General features: G+C 49.7%; 1 long non-coding RNA gene across 4 annotated transcripts in view; it reads right to left on the bottom strand.

Annotated features, from left to right (window-relative positions):
- Positions 1 to 16914, bottom strand: part of LOC147726937 (uncharacterized) — a 66991-nt gene that overhangs the window by 32326 nt on the left and 17751 nt on the right. The window lies entirely within an intron of this gene.

Raw genomic sequence — 16914 nt, 5'->3', positions numbered from 1 at the left:
AGTGTAACCATGGCGACTAAAAAAAACTGGTATCCCTAGAGCAGTATTGCACTGGACAAACTTAACTAGTCACCAATGGTGAGAAATATACTAAAGTTCATCTCATGGCTACCGTGCCCTTAAAGTGGGGAGGGGTTACTGGACAAAATTAAAAGGTGGTTGGGTCTTTTGCCATCCCATTACAGTGTCATCTAGGGAATGATCTGGAGCCCTCAGCACGGGCCGAGGTAGAGATAACAATTCCACGCAACCATGCTGGGAATACCAGATTGGGCTGGTGTAAAAACAAGGAACACAAAGCAAAGCCAAAGGCAGAAAAGAAAAGGGGTATTGGGGCCTGGAATAATACCCCAACACTGCAAGAGAAAAGGTAAGAAGTCTGGGAAACAAACTTCAGAGCAGCCACAAGTTTAGGTCTCCTCTCCTCTGGGAGAACACTGGTCAGACCTAGAGGAAACTGAGCCCTGGGTATCTGGGCACTCCTCTGTGGAAGAGCTGTGCAACAGACAAAGATCCCGAGACCGCAAGCTGCCTCACATGAAAATGGATATTTTATAGTTCATAGAGTGCAAACCAGACCCGTGAGGGTATTCCAGAGCTTAACAGGATTACGGGTGGTAGACAAAGCGTACAGTAGGGAGGGACCGCTTGGGTAAAATAGGTGGATACATTATAAAAGAAAAAGGAAAAAAAAGAAAAAACACGCAGTCTAAGGCCACGGGTACTTCTGGGATAAAAATTAAAAGTAGATACATTATAAAAGAAGAAACGCAGTCTCAACTCTTGGGTGGGATGCCCAGGAGTGCAGGAATTGGTATCATCCGTAGGAGCAGTGGATAATGCAGAGCTGAAGGGTGGAACAGGTTACTGAGGTAATGAAAATGTTATCGTTAGATGATGTATTTGCCCATTAAGAAGGAGTTGGTCTCCTTTTTAAAGTGCGCCAAGGATGGAAGTCTTCCGATGGCGGGTGGGAGAGAGTTCCAAATTCTTTGAGCGGGCTCATAGAAGCCCGGATTGTAGGTTTTTTTCTTCCGGAAGCGTGCTGGTTGCAATAGGTCTTTGGCAGATCGGGAGTTTCTGGCTTCTACGGATATCACAAGTTTTCGGGTGAGAAATGCAGGGGAATTGGAGTAAAGAGATTTGTGAGTAATGCAGGCCAGTTTACGTTGGATTCTGGCCTCTAGGAGAAGCCAGTTCAGAACTTTGAGGTGGAGAGAGATGTGGTTGAATTTCTTTGAGCCAGTTAGGAGTCTAGCGGCGGCGTTGAGGCAGTCTTTCAAAGGGGACAGAGTTCTTGGGTAGCCCTGTGAGAGTAGAGCATCCATATTCAAGTCTGGAAATGACTAGTGCCTGGATTGCAGTTATAAAGTAGAAACATCGAGGAAGGGTTTTAGGTTTCTGAGGTAACTCAGGTGGAATCTGGCAGTTTTGGCTAAAGAGTTCATATGGCCACACATTTTCAGGGTGCCGCCCAGGGTTATTCCAAGGGATTTCACAGAGTCAACAATGGTAGAAGGGCAGTTTAGTGCTGTGTTGGTCTGGATTCATTCCTGGATATCTGAATTAGTTGTGGGTGGGGAGATTAGAATAAATTCAGTTTTATTTGCGTTTAAGCTGGTTGGCGGTGAGCCAATGGACTGTCGGCTTCAGGGCCTCATTCTGGGAGAAAATGTCCCCAGGGGAAGAGATTTTGATGTAGATCTGTGTATCGTCGGGGTACATAAGGTAGGAGATATTGGCAGCACCTCAGTGAGTGGTTCAAGGTAAAGGTTGACGAGGGTAGGGTAGAGGGTTGATCCTTGGGGGACTAACCGGAGAGGGAGCGAATAGATTACCGTTGATGAGGACTCGGAGCGATTTTGGAGGAAGGATCTAAACCATTCAAGACTGTGCCATCCAAACCCATCCTGAGTTTGAGGCGCTCAAGGAGAAATTCGTGGTTAACCGTATCAAAGGCAGAAGATAGGTCTAGGAGGATTAGCAAACCGGTTTTGGCTTGGGGGGGGGGGGGGGGGGGAGTCATCCACAATGTGGGAAGGATGGTTTCCATGCTGTGTCCAGGTCTGAACCCGGATTAGAAGTAATCTAGAAGGTGGGAGTGGTTGATGTGCAGGCTCAGCTGCTGTTGCACACATTTTTCCAGAACTTTGGCTAGGAGTAGGATGTTGTATTTGGGTCTACAGTGGTCAGCGGAAGCAGGATCCAACATAGGTTTTTTTTTTTTTTAGCATGGGGACAACTTGGCCAGCCTTGAGAGAATCAGGAATGGAGCCCTGTAGGAGAGAGGCTTTGATTTTTGAGGTGCAGGAAGGGATGATAGCCTGAGAGGCAGCAGCTAGGCAGTTAGAAGGGGAGGATCATTGAAGTGATTGTTCAGGTTTAAAGAGGCAAGATTTCGAGAGGAGTGTTAGTCATCAAATAATCAATACAATTGTAAAGCGCACTAATTACCCATGAGGGTCTCAAGGTGCTGAAGGGGGGGTAAGGATGCTGCTACTACTCAAAAAGCCAGGTCTTGTGGAGTTTTCCAAAGGTTAGGAGGTCCTGGGTCTCAGGTGGGGTATGATGTGGCTGCGGCGAGGGATGTCTAGGATCAGGTGTGCGGAGGAGTTTTGAATGCGTTGGGAGTCCTTTCAGGAGTTTGGCCGAGGCTCCTGCGTAGAGGGCGTTTCCGTAGTCCAACCTGCTGCTGAGGAGAGCCTGTGTGACCGTTCTTCTAGTTTCTGTGGGGATCCACCTGTAGATCTTGTGGAGCATGCAGAGGGCGTTGAAGCAAGGGGATGAGACGGCGTTGACCTGTTTTGTCATGGAGAAACTAGAGTATGAACCATAGGTTGAGTGCATGGTCGGTGGGTGTTGGAGCTGTTCCCAGTGCGGTCGGCCACCAGGAGTCGTCCCAGGCCTAGGGAGTGGAGAGGAGGATTTCTGTCTTGTCCGAGTTTAGCTTCAGTCTGCTGTTCTTCATTCACTTGGCAACGGCTTTCATTCCTTCGTAGAGGTTGATTTTGGCAGTGAGGGGGTCCTTGGTGAGGGAGAGGATCAGCACGGTGTCGTCGGCATTGGAGATGATGTTGAGGTAGTGCAGTCTGGTGATGTGGGCAAGCGGCGCCATGTAGATGTTGAACAATGTTGGGCTGAGGAATGAGCCCTGGGGTACGCCACAGATCTCGGTGGCTCTCGGTTCTGCCGGAGAGGAATGAGGTAGTACAGTCCAGAGCCTTGTCTTGGATTCCAGCGTCACGGAGGCGTGCGTAGGGTGCGGTGGCAGACTGTCGAAGGCGGCTGACAGGTCCAGGAGGATGAGGGCCGCGGTTTCTCCGTAATCCAGCAGGGCTCTGATTTCATTGGTGGCTGCGATGAGGGCAGTTTCGGTGCAGTGGTTGCTGCGGAACCCGGACTGGGACGGGTCCAGGGTGCTGTTCTCCTCGAGGTAGCGGGTCAGTTGTCTGTTGACCATCTTAATTGATGTCCTTTGCTGGGAGCAGGGCGATGGGGCGGAAGTTCTTGGGGTCAGCCTTTGATTTTTGAGTAAGTCATTGATCTAGGCGTGCTTCCACCTCTCCGGGAAGGTTGCGGTCTTGGAGATGTTGATGGCCTTCCGGAGATGGGTTTGCGATGGTGGTGCTGGCTTTGTGGAAGATGTGGTGTGGGCATGGGTCTGACGGAGATCCGGAGGGGATGGTGTTCATGATTTTGATGGTGTCATTGTAGTTTATGTTGGTCCAGTAGCGCAGGGGGTCGGTGAGGATGGTGGACGTGCGGACAGAGATCTCAGTGGTTGTCGTGGCGGTTAGACCGTGAAGCGGTCGTGGATGTCTGCGATCTTGCGATGGAAGGTGGCAAGGGAGTTGCACAGGTTTATTTACATTTTTTTGAGTTTTCTATAACGCTGGACAAACCCGATGGCATTGGAACGCTTCACAACAAGATGTGTAGGTCAATATAGCGAATACAATACACAGAAGGTTAAGCGAACAACAAGTCCAACACATAGAAGTCATATAATGAATCGAAAGCGCACAGAGTGAGCGTACAGCAGGACCACAAATAGAATACGCATACCAGTAAGAGATTCAACTGGCCCTGAGGCAGTGAGGATAAAGTCATATCCGTAGCGAGGCCGACCCCAGGAAAAGGGGAGGGAGAGGTCAGTTGCAGGAACGTGCGATCTGGAGGCAACAAAAGTTCGGATTAGAGGGTTATGTAATTGGATTCGGGAAGGCATGTTTGAGGTAGAGGTCTTTTAGTTGGGATTTAAACTTTAGAAAGGAGGAAACAGTTCTGATGTCGACCAGGATGGCGCTTCAGATTTTCGGAGCATTCCCAGCAAAGGAGCGGTTTGCAGTTTTCTGTTTCCGAATTCTTAGGTGGATGAGCAGGAGGAAGTTTAAGCTTCTGAGTGTTCTTGCTTGACCGGCTTTCTTGAGTTTTGAGGCAAGGTATTCTGGTTTCCCTGTGTGCAAGGCTTTGTGAGTCAGGCAGGCTGTTCTAAAGCTGGCACGCATTTCCACTGGGAGCCATTTTAGATATCTGAGTGCAGGAAAAATGTGGTCAAATTTTTTCACTCCCAAAACCATTCTGGCCGATGCATTGAAGGTGGTTTTTAGAGGAGCTAGGTGGGAGAGGGGGGTACCAGAGAGGGGTGCGTTCCCGTAGTACAGTCTGGATAACTCAAGAGATTGGGTGGCTTGTTTGAGATCCGCGGGTGGAATGTAGGGTTGGACTTCGTTGAGTAGTTTCAGATTGAAGAAGGAGCTCTTGGCAGTTTTTAATGTGGTTCGCCATGGATAATTTGTGGTCTAGGATGATTCCTAGTGATTTTGCAGAATTATTCAGAGTGGGCATCACGTTGAGAGTGTCAATAGCTTTCAGCCACTCTGAAACATGCGGGTTTTCTTCCTTGTTTGAGATCAGTAGGATTTCAGTTTTACCTTGATTGAGTTTAAGGTGGTTTGAGGATAGCCATTCTTGGACTTCTTTGAGAGTATTATTGAGCCTTAGGATGTCATTGATGGAGGAGGATTCCAGGTAAATCTGGGTGTCATCTGCATACAAGTGGAAGGGGATGTTGGCTTTATTCAGAATGAAAGCGAGGGGTAACTAATAGTTTACCTGTCGGTGTAGTTTTGCAGCTTGAAGATGTTTCTGGATTAACTATGCTGTGCATATTCTGCAATCTGGTGGTTGGGTCCGGAATTGTAGTCTTTTTTTCCCCGTAGCCCAGGTGGGTGTCGACATCCCATCATTTGGTGTACCTTCGGTGACGTCGGCGTGCTTCCGGCGGAAGCTCCCACCCTTGGGCGCCATTTTCGGATTCTTTTTTCTTTTCTGTGCTTGTAGTGAATCCATGGCTATGTTCACGTATCTTGTAAGCTTCAACTTGCTTTCCTTTCCATGTGTTTCCACCTTCTCCTCCAGCCTCATCTTTCTGGCGGAGGCTGGTGGGTTCGCTAGTGAATCCAGAAAGATCTTCAAGCTGCAAAACTACACCGACAGGTAAGAAACTATTCGTTTTGCAGCGTGAATCTTTCTGGATATACTATGCTGTGCATAGATTTTGTAGCGGTTTTGTTACTTTTGTGGCAGCTGGGTGGAAGATGAGCGTTGGTTGTTGAATATATGTTGAAGCACTCTTTGTCCTACTTGTGCTTCCTTGTTCATCTGTACATCCACGCAATAGTGCTTAGTGAATGTGTGCACTGAAGCCCATGTTGCCGCCAGGCATATGTCCTGAATTGGTGTGTTGGCCAGAAAGGCAATTGTTGCTCCTTTCTTCCTGGTCGAGTGGGCCTGTGCCCCTCCTATTAGCTCCTGCCTGCTTGCGGCAGAATTGTATCGTTTGTGCGATCCATCGAGCTATAGTGTTCTTAGTCACTGGTCTACCCATGTAACTGTTTGCGAAGGATACGAAGAACTGTTTTGTGTTCCTTCATCCTGTCAATGTAGTGCATCACTGCCCTTCTTGCGTCTAGAGTGTGGAGCACACTCTCAGCGCTTTTCGTGGGGTTCTGGAAGAAGCTAGGAATCTGAATACGCCGATTCATGTGGAACCTTGACACCACCTTTGGCATGAAGTGCGGGTCTGTTCTCATCACGACCCTGTCACTGTATCTGGATAAAGGTTCCTGCAGTGTTCGTGCCTGTAGTTCGCTCACCCTACGTAGCGAGGTGATTGCTACCAGAAAGGCCGCTTTGATTGTCAGCATTTGCAGTGATGCCTTGTGGATGGGTTCCAAAGGTGCTTTCATGAGCTCGGTCAGTACCACATTCAGGTTCCAAGCCTGCATCCTTTTTGGTGGCGCTATTCTCTTAGCCCCTACCAGGAATCTTTTTACTACTTGAGATGTAATTAAGCGAGGATGAGCTTAGCTTGGCTCTTATTAGGTGCGTGAGGTATCTTCGCACTGTTGATTCCTTGGTTAGCTTTCTCTGGAGTTTTTTCTTGCAGCACCATTGAGTGAATCTTTTCCATTTTTCCCCATAGCACTTGCGTGTGCTGGGCCTCCTTGCCTCTCGCAGCACCCGTAGGGTGCTCTCTGGTAGTTTCAGATGTGCAAACTCCAAGTCCTCAGGCGCCAAGCTGATAGGCTGAGGCCCTTCGGCTCTGGGTGTAGAACTTCTCCCTTTTCCATGGAGAGTAGGTCTTTTCTTTTTGGGAACTTGTGGGGTGAAACCTGTGCCAGGTCTGCCTGGCCCATTGTGGTGCCACCAGGATGAGTGTCATGTTGCTCTTCATGCATTTTTTGAGAACACTGGGAATCAATGGTATCGGGGAAAAGCTTAGGCAAATATTTTTGCCCAGCTTATCCATAGGGCATTCCCTTGGGAAAGTGCCTCTGGTTGTCTGGATGCAAAGTACTGGAATTTTGCATTCTGGCCTGTTGCAAACAGGTCTATTGTCGGAGTGCCCCACCTCGTGAATAGTCTCGGTTTCCTGTATGTGGAGTTGCCACTCATCGGATGCTGAAGTTTACCTGCTGAGCTAATCTGCTTCTACATGGTCCTTCCCTGGCAGGTGTATGGCTAGCAGGTCTATTTTGAGTGGTATTGCCCATCTCCAGTTCTCCTGTGCCAAGCTTGACAGAGGGAATGATTGTGTTCCCCCTGCTAGTTGATGTAAAACATTGTTGTGGTGTTGTCCGTCTGTATCAGCGCCTTCTGGTTGTACAGTTGTTTCTGAAAGGCCTTGAGGGCAAGCACTGTTTTCAGCTCCAGGAAATTGATGTGTTTGACCGCATCCCCTCGGCTCCATAGACCCCTCACTCTGAGCTTGTTCATGTGTGCGACCCATCCCTTCTGGGATGAGTCTGTGGTGATGGTCACGGTTGGGTCCGGTGGCGTTAGAGGCTTTCCTATTGTTATCCTTTCTTTGGTCCACCACTTTATTTCTTCCTGCACTTTGTGCATTACAACCACTAGATCCTCCCAACTTCCTGTAGCTTGTGACCATTGCTGTTGCAGCCACTCTTGGAGTTGTCTCATCTGCAGGCGTACATTGGGGACCAGGTGTATGCATGACTGCCATCATTGTCAAAATCTTGCTCACTGTCCTCGCTGTCAGAGCTCACCCCTTCTGGTAATGACGTTTCTCCCTCAGTAGGCTGAGTGTCTCTTCTCGCTAGTTAACACCCTGCATTGGACGGTGTTGATTTGAGCTCCCAGGAAGATCTTCACTTGCTCCGGTTCCATCAAGCATTTTCCCCAGTGTATGGAGAATCCAGGCTCGCTAGCGTTCTTGTGACCTGTTCTGCATGATTTTTGCATGTCTTGTAAGAGCTTGCCTTTACGAGCCAGTCGTTGAGGTAGGGGTACACGTGTATCCCCCCTCTTCGCAGATGTGCGGCCACTGCTGCGAGGCATTTGGTGAATACCCTTGGTGCGGACTTTAGACCGAATGCCAGGGTTCTGAATTGGTAGTGATCCTAATTTACTGTGAATCTTAGCATGTGCTTGTGCTTCCTGTTCATGGGGATGTGCAGGTACGCATCTTTGAGGTCTATGGTGGACAAGAAGTCCCCAACCTTTACCTGTGGGATGACCTCTTGTAGGGACGTCATCTTGAATTTTTGAGTCTTTACATATTTGTTTAGAAACCGTAGATCCAGGATGGGTCTTAGGCTTTCGTCCACATTTGGCACCAGGAAGTAGTTTGAGTACACTCCCCTTTTCCGTTCTTTGAATGGGACCGGTTCGAAGGCCTCTTTGAGGAGGAGTTCTTCAGCTTCCTCTTTGAGCAAATGCAGCTCCCTTCCCGAGTGCTCTCTTTTCTTTGGCTATCTGTTTGGTGGTCTCTTTTCCAACTCTATGCCATATCCGAACTGTATGATGTGGAGTATACACTTGTCTGTGGTTATTTTCCTCCACTCGGAGGAACAATCTCAGCCTGCCTCTTACTGGTGTTACATGTTCTTTTGTGTCTTATCCGTGTAGCCCTCTCCTCTTTGCTTTTCAGTGCTCTTCCCTCGGAGGGTTTGAGTGGGTGGCCACCTTTTCCTGTGTGAAGTCACTTAGAGGGGGGGTTGTTCACCTGCTCTCCTTCTCTGGCCCCGCCCGTTTCCTCTCCTGCGAAAGAACTGGCCCCTGTTCTGGTAGTTCCAGTTTTGCTTCTGCTGGCCCTGGTGGCCTTGGTTGTCACTTTGTTGACCCTGGTGGAACGCCTGGTGTGGTTGTCCTTGCTGGTTTCCACCCCTTCCGTTCGGCCTCCGCGTAGGAGTGCCTCTTCTCATCCCCCTGAGTTGCAGGGCCCCCATGGACCTTGCTGTCTCGTTGTCTTTCTTCAGTTGTGTGAGTTTCTCATCAACTGGGGCTCAGAACAGTGTTTCTCCATTGAAAGGGGTGTTCAGGATGTTGTTTTGAACCTCTGTCTTGAAGCCTGAGATCCTGAGCCAGGCTTGCCTTCTCTCTGTGATTCCTATAGCCATCAGCCTGCTGGATGTTTCTGCCCCGTCCAAGGCGGTCTTCAGGCACGAGTTTGCGATGCTTTTCCCCTCTTCCACGAGGTGAGCGGCTCTCTGCTGGTGTTCCTCTAGGATGTGTTTGAGCAATTGGTTCATCTCGTCCCAATGATGGTACTGGTGCCTGTTGAGAAGGGCCTTGGAGTTTGCCATCCTCCAGTGCATTGCTGCATTTCTCTCAATTTTTCTGCCTGTTAGGTCCATTCTCCTGCTTCCCTTGTAAGATGGTGGCCCTTCTTCTGGCCGTTGCAACTATAATTGAGTCTGCTGAAACTGACCCCTGGATGTAAGGGTGGTCCTGGGAGGAGAACTTTTACTTCTCCGTCCTTGGCGTGACTGACCTGCAGGTAGCTGGTTCTCTGAACGCCTCTTTGCCCTGTGCCATAATACTCTTGAGCATGGGCAGGAAGTGGTTTTTTGTCTGTGCGGGGAGCAGGAAATCTGCCTTAGCCTTCTCCTCCTCCAATTTGGCTTCATAAGCTGCTGCAGCCTTCTTGATGACCTCATAGTAGGCCCCAATGTCATCTGGCGGCAAAGGCCTCGAGGGGTATGTCTCCACAGCCTCCTCTGGGTTTTTGGCCTCGATGTCCTGCCAATCCTGGTCCTAAGCCGTCAAGGATCCAGAGTCGTAGCTCGAACGCGGGTCCCCGTAATCACCCTCTGTGTAATAGAGGTCCTCCTCTTCTCCCTGCTCCGAGGGCTCCGGAGTTTTCGGCAGCTCTTCGGCGTCGAATTCCTCGTGTTCTTCTATCTCTTCGAGGACTGTCGTGGGCTTAGAGGGGAACCTGAAGCTTTTAATGTTGTCTTCAAAATCCTTCTTCCTCTGGATGATGTTGTCAATCTCGGCCTTGAGCCTTCTTTTCTTTCTCTCCATCTGTGCGGCCTGCTCGGCGTCGAGCGTTTCAGTCACCCTCTTAGACGGCCCCATCGACGTCGGAGCGGCTCTCGGCTCCTTCGAAGTCCAGGTTCCTTTTTCGGGAGCTTGCTCTGACAGCCCTTGTTTTTCGCTGGTCTTTACCGCCTGGGAGTCCTTCTCGAAGGATCCGCTGGGCTGTTTTTCGGGGACCGCAGCTTCGGTCGTCGAAGATTTCGACCCCGGTGCTCCCTGCGAGGCTCTAGACTCTGATTTGAGAGTCAGCCTCAAGTTTTCGAGGCCCTGTCGAGGGTTTCGGAGTCGTAGACTCTCATACCTTGTCTGATGATTTCTTATCGGTCTCTGTGACCGTGGAGACATCTGGACCTTCGGCGATTTTGTCCTAGTCGTCGGTGGAGAGGCCCAGTTCATACAGCGATGGGGCCTTGCCCTTGCCCTGTATCGTGTGGTGAGCGGTTTTTCACGAATCCTCAGCGTCTTCGGCGTGAAGTCTGAGCAGGCGTTGCAGTCCTTGCTCCCGTGGTCGATAGGCAGACAGAGGTTGCAGACCGGGTGCTGGTCTCTCTGCACGTACTTGTGATGGCAATTACAGCAGATTTTAAATGGTGTGTTGTCCATTACTGCGCTCAGGGGGTCCCCTGAGTGTGCATTCTCCGTCGGACGTCGAAGATCTCGAGGTTACTCTCCGTCGTCCCGGCTCTGATGATCTCCTTCTCCTGGTCTTCGAGTTTTTTCCTGAAGAAATTCACTTATTTTTCTCTTACAAAACTTCTGGAGCTTCATGCGACGATCCAGACCCAACGGCGGAAAAAAGAATCTGAAGATGGGGCCCAAGGGTGGGAGCTTCCGCCGGAAGCATTCCGACGTCACAGAAGGTACACCAAATGGTGGGACGTCGACGACCACCTGGGCTACGAAAAAAAAAAAAAGAAAAAAAAAAAGACTACGATTCCGGACCCAAACACCAGATTGCGGAATATGCACAGCATAGTGAATCCAGAAAGATTCACGCTGCAAAACATGTAGATATTAAACATGTAGATATTGAACAGTTGCAGAGAGAACAGAGCTTTGGGGGGACGCCTCTGTTCACTGGGAGAAGGTCGGAGGTGTATGACTTGATTTTGACTCTGAGAACGATTCTGGAAGAAGGATGAGAACCATTGTAGAACCTGGTCTTCAGCCCCAACTCTCTCCTTGAGGGCCTTGATGAGAAGATTATGATCCATTGTGTTGAATGCTGCCGACAGACCGAGGAGGATGAGTAGACAGCAGTGGGCTGAGTCAAGGGAGTGACTGATGTTGTAGACAATGTTAAGGATTGCAGTTTTGGTGTTATAGCCTTTTCTGAAACATGATTGACATAATCAACCTGCTAGATCAACATCAATCTGTTTATTCAGTTGGTGGAGCACGCATTTTTCCAGGAATTTTGGCCAATAAGGGGAGATTGGAGACCGGTCTAAAGTTGTTCAAGTCTTTTTAGTCAAGGCCTGGTTTTTTTTTTTAGGAGAGGGGTAAGTTGTCCGATCTTGAGGCATTCGGGTATGGTAACGTTTTTCAAGGAACGGTTTATGTTTTCGCACCAGATAGGAGCGAGGGCGAATTTCAGAGCTTTGACCAATTGGGAGGGTAGAGGGTCCATATTGTGGGATGAGGCGATTAAGTTGAGAATCTCAGTTTCCGAGACGGGATCGAAGGCGGACCAGGTACGTGCGGGAAGCCTACTGGAGGAGGATTAGATAGTTATAAGGCTGTTGCCTGGAGGAGGTAGGTTAATGTCAAGGGAAAGTTCGATCTTGTGGATTGTCGTTGAAAAAGTTGATGAAGTTGTCGCATACGGCTTTAGAGGGATGGACAAGGGAATTAGATGGTTTGGAGGTTTGCTTTTTAATGATGTCAAATAGTTCTCTTGGTCTGTTTTTTGCCTTGTCGAGCGCATTGAAAAAAAGTTTTTCTTTAGTGATGTGGTTTTTGTACTCTCTTCTTGCTAATTTGAGCTTTTCACAGTGGGTGGAGGAGGCGTTCTTTCTCCAGAGCCGTTTCTTAGGCTCAGAGTTTCCTTCTTAAATCTTTAATGTCCTGGTTAAACCATGTTCTTGAAGGGATGTTACTGTTTTTTTATTTCATGGAGGCGAGTTGATCTAAGATGGAGGGCACTGTTGTGTTGTAATGTGCTGTGAGTTTAGCGGTAGAGAGGCCGTCCGGGGAGATGGGAAGGTGGGAGATTTCTTCTTCTAGATCAGTAGTGCAGATCCGCGACAGATTCCTGGACCACTTGGGGTGGGGGGGTCTCTAATCGGGGCTGGTGAGCGAGCGAAGGTAGGATGTTATTGTTGGAGCTGGGGTTGGAGAGTTCCTTCACGATGCTGAAGAGCTCTTTGCTGTTGTGTGCGTTGTCTAGGCGGTGTTTGAAGGAGGCTCTTTTGGCGGATCTGATGAGGTGATGGGTGTCTGCAGGTGGCGTTCTTGTAAATGTATTTGAGCTTATATAGCGCACAGCTACCCGCAGTGGGCTTCCCGGCGCTTGCTTAGGGAACCTGTCCTGGTATTCCCCTGTGAGATAACCCCAGCAGGGTATCCACAAGGTGAAAGCCAGGCATCCCGCCGCGAGGGGCCGTTGTGGAGATTAAGCAAGCTATTGCCTAGAGTCGCAGAGTGTGAACCCGTGAGTCGAGAAGGCACCGGAGCAAGAATTATCGAGTCCGTGGAATCTTTAGCCCAAGACCCGCCGAGGCGGGGAATTGAACCCTGGTCCAGGGCCGATCTCAGCTTCCGGGTCTGCCGCCTCTAACCCCTGAGCCACACTTCTCCGGACAGCTGTGTTGCTGTCCGGGGTCTGTTCAGGGAGCAATTTCTTGTCTTAGTTTCGGATGGTTTGCTTGGAGGCCTTGAGGGAACCAGCTGGCTTTCTTGTTGGTGTGTTTGTTGGAGGGTTTCTTGACCGGGGAGAGGGTGTTGATGCAGTTGATCCATTGTCTAAGGTTGCGGGCGGCGGTGGGGGTCGGTGGGCTACGGGCGAGGGTGGTGGTTAGCTAGTCTTTGGTGACTTTGCTCCAGCAGCAGCGGGGGATCTGTTGGGTGCGGTGGGTTTCCGGAAGGTGAAGTGGATGCAGCGATGGTCGGTCCAGTGGAGTTCGGTCGTGTGGTTGAAGGAGAAGTGGGCACTTGCGGAGAAGATGGGGTCACGCGTGTGGCCAGCGGACCGGGTAGGTGTTGTGACGAGTTGTTAGAGTTAGAGGTTATCGATCACGGTGGTGGAATTACAGTCGCGTTGTTAGAGGTGGAAGTTCAGGTACCTGAGAAGGATTTAGTCTGGAGGCGAGTGTGTGTGTACTGAGTAGGTTAGCAATGGAGTCGCTGAACTGTGGTCGAGGTCCGAGGGTTCTATAGACTAGGGTTCCTCTGAGGGTGTTGGGAATCGGTGTGGATCTGGAAGTGCAGGTGTTACGCAGTGCTGAGGGTGTCGTCTGTGTTGATCAAGAGAGTGTTCCTGTGGACGATGGCGATTCCTCCTCCTGCTCCGTTGGTGCGGTCCCTGCGGGTTATCTTGTAGCCGTCCGGGATGGCTATGGCGATGTTGGGTGCCGAGGCGGGGTTCAGCCAGGTCTCCGTCAGGAAGGCGACATATGGGGAGGTTGAGTCAAGTAGCCCCCAGAGCTCAACAGAGTGTTTGCTGGTGTTGAGGAGATTGCATCTGAGGTAGTGGAGTTCTTTCCTGGTGGGTGGATTAGCGGATCGGATGCTGGTGAAGCTGCAGTTCTGGCAGGAGAAGGGTATTTGGTGCGCTTCGGGCGTCTAGGAAGCAGGTGTGTGATCGTCTGATGTGGAGTGCGTGGAGGGGTACTGCTATCGTAGCAGCATCTGGTGTCGTGGGGGCCAGGGATTCTGTAGCTGGGTGCGGTCCAGGCACAGACGGGCTTGCCTTAGGCACGCCTTTGGCGTGCCCGCCATAAGAGGGGGGGAGGTGGGTGGGAGGAGCAGCTGGGAGCAGACAAATGAGAGCGGGTGGGAAAGTGTTTCGTGAGGAACAAGGAGGGGTACAGAAAGCAAAAGAGGTCACAGGGCACAGAATAGCGCAAGAGGGGAAAAGGAGGAATGAAACTAAGACAAAACAAACAATGACAACAAAAAAGCAATACAGTAACAGTGAGCAACCTAGGGCCTACCACTGGCCACCAGGGATGAGGCGCAGGTTGTAGCCTGCTGGTGGAGGAGGGCCTCCAACTTCCTCCAGCTGCAGCGGCAGCTGGGCTAAGGCAACAGGCACACAGGTGGTTAGATTTTAAAGTTGGACCAGTGCGCTTGTTTTTTGTGCGAGGTATGGGAAGACATCGCGGAGATAAGAGGTAGAGCCGGCAGATTTTGATGGTTAGCTAGGGATAAGGTTCATTTCCTAGGGCAGAGATTTTGTTGCAGAAGAAGGATGAAAATTCCTCGCTAGATATTAGGGGTTCAGGTGTTTGTTTGGAGGTTTTCGCTAGTTTGTTGGATTGGTATTTGACCAAGTTAACCAGCTTGAGAGGTCGATTTTTGGCAGTCAAACTCTGTTCAGAAGAATTCTTATTTTGGAGTTGAAGATTTTATTTGTCGGAATTCCTGGTCTGGCGGAGAAGTTTTAGATGGGTTGCTGATGGGTGTTTCCAGTTTTGTTCAGTCTGGCGAAGGGCTCTCCTCTCCTTGTTGAGGGATCCGTTGAACCAGGTCATCGAGAATATCAGATATATAGTGGAGGAAGTCTCACAATGTGCTGCCACTTTCCCGTGATCAAGGTTCTTGGTGTCTAACCCATTGTTTGGTAATCACAGGTTGTGCTGTTCATGGCTCATGGGTGCTAGGCAGGCGGATGGTGATGGCGTGGTGGTCAAACAAATCACCAGGGTCAATAGAGATAAGTTTGACCTAAGCAATGATATGTCAGAGGCTCCCACAAAACATTGGGAGGAGGGATGGCGCCTCAGCAATACAGAGTTCTCACTCTCATTGGCCCATTACATCCCCTTAGCTGGGCATCTTGGCCAGGAAAAGCCTTGGAGTAGGAAAGTTGCCCACTTCTACTGTCCAAACATGTACCAGAAAGTGAAGGAGTTTTGCAACACCTGTGTTACCTGTCAAGCCAATGGCAAAACGGGTACCAACCCTAAGCCCTATTTTGTTACATCCAAGTTAAGATTTTGGCATTTCACAAACATAATTCTAAAAGAATACATAAAAAAGCATTAGAGATATAGACATAGTAGATACATTATCATCCATATAGTTAAACATTCAGCTCATGATGCATCTGCTACCAGCTGCACATCTTATACTTTCGGCGGCCTACCTGGACCTCATCGATCGGATTCTCATGGCTGGCTCACCAGTCCACCCCCTCCACCCTTACAATAAGGCGTGATTCCGGCAACTTCCAGTTACGGACGATATCTTGTTTGCCCAACAATGTGGCCATCCCAATAACGTTTCTCTCCAGTGTCAGTCATCTAACTTCCTCCAAGAGGCACAACAGGGCTGTCCTCGGGCAGCCCCGCTCTGTTTCTTGGAGGAAGATCACAATGACATACAAAAAGCGTGGGATGCACATCCTCTTAAATAAGGCTACCCGTCCTATAACGATTAGAGGCAGGAGGCCCCATTTCCACAGGAAGTAGTCAGGGTGATCACAAGGGGCTGAAAACTAAGAGTCCAGGCCAGGGCTTGGCAGCGGAGAATATCTAGAGATCTAAATATTTGAAGGAGACAACATATCGAGATCGCAGGGTGCCAAGAATGTCCTCGTGTCTTCAACTGGTACCAACAGCAACTTGTTCATGTTTTTCTGCAGACCACATGCTTCACAATATGGGTTGAGGCGTCTGGTGCTGAAAGACTGCAGGTCAGCCAGAAATAATAGGATGTTATCCGCTTACAGAGCTTTGCGCTTTTCAGGATCCTCCTCTTAAAGCCAACCCAAATGTGGGTGTTGCATCTGATAATACGTGCAAAGAGTTAGATTACTAGGGTAAGTAATGGAGACAGAAGACAGCCCTGGTTGGAGCCCCAGACTACTGAAAAGGGCGGGGGATAGGGCTCAGTTTACCTGAACTTGGGATGCAGGGGAATTGTATGGTAGGCTGATGAGTGAAGAAGTAGGTTCCAAAACATGCATGCTTCAGCACAGCTTCCAAGGTCCACGCCCCAGTGTAAAGGGCCTTTTCAAAGTCAATTTGGGCTAAGACCAGGGAACTGCTCAAACGTGACAGCTAGTACAGGGAGAGTTGTACCCTCCGTGCACAACAGCAGGGGATCCTGCCAGGCTTGAGCCAACATTTGTTCTGGGTGGACTAGGTAACTCAGTGTCTGACTTAATGTAATCACTCTGACTTCCGCAAACACTTTGATGTTTATTTTTTTGAGAGAGATGGCCATATACGAGGTGCATTATTCTGCCGGTTGGTTGGCCTTGAAAAATCACACAATAATGGCAGTGCCCAGGTTTGGGGGTGAAAGATCCATGCTCTGCCACCTCAGTTTAGAGGGCCAGTAAGTGAGGGAACAAACGGGCCAGGTTGCTTTAAAGGAATTTTACGGAGAACCAGTCTGTGCCAGGTGTCTCGCCCGAATTGAGATCTGAAATAGCTATGTTTATGTCCACAGTTGTGAGCGGTTGGTCAAGTTCTCGGGCCAGAGACAGCAGGGAATCAAGTGTAGGGGGAATGTCCTTTAGCAGTGGAAATGCAGCTCCTGTGGGGGTAGAGGGGTTGCCACTTAGAAGTCTTGATACACCGCGAGGACCTGAGCTACCTCAGGCATACTTTCATGAAGCGTTCCAAGAGAATTACGAATGGCCGGTCGGTTCTAGTCAAGGCCGCATAAGGTGCCGGAAAATATAATAGCTTGCTAGATTGGTCTCTATGTTCGGAGGCCAGCTGGGTCAACGCTCTCCCGCACCGCCTAGCATCCTCATTGAAGATCTGCTTCAGGGTGGCCAGAACAGATTCTCTCTATGGACTGGTGGTCCTGCAAGTGTCGCTCAATGTCACAGAGGCCCAGCCACAAGTCCACCACTCCAGTGAGGATCTGGTCTTTAAAATCCCTTAACTGTAG

Source organism: Lissotriton vulgaris, chromosome 3_1 (assembly GCF_964263255.1).
Source record: "Lissotriton vulgaris chromosome 3_1, aLisVul1.2, whole genome shotgun sequence".
Classification (NCBI taxonomy): Eukaryota; Metazoa; Chordata; class Amphibia; order Caudata; family Salamandridae; genus Lissotriton; species Lissotriton vulgaris.
This window is presented reverse-complemented; position numbering and strand designations above follow the sequence as displayed.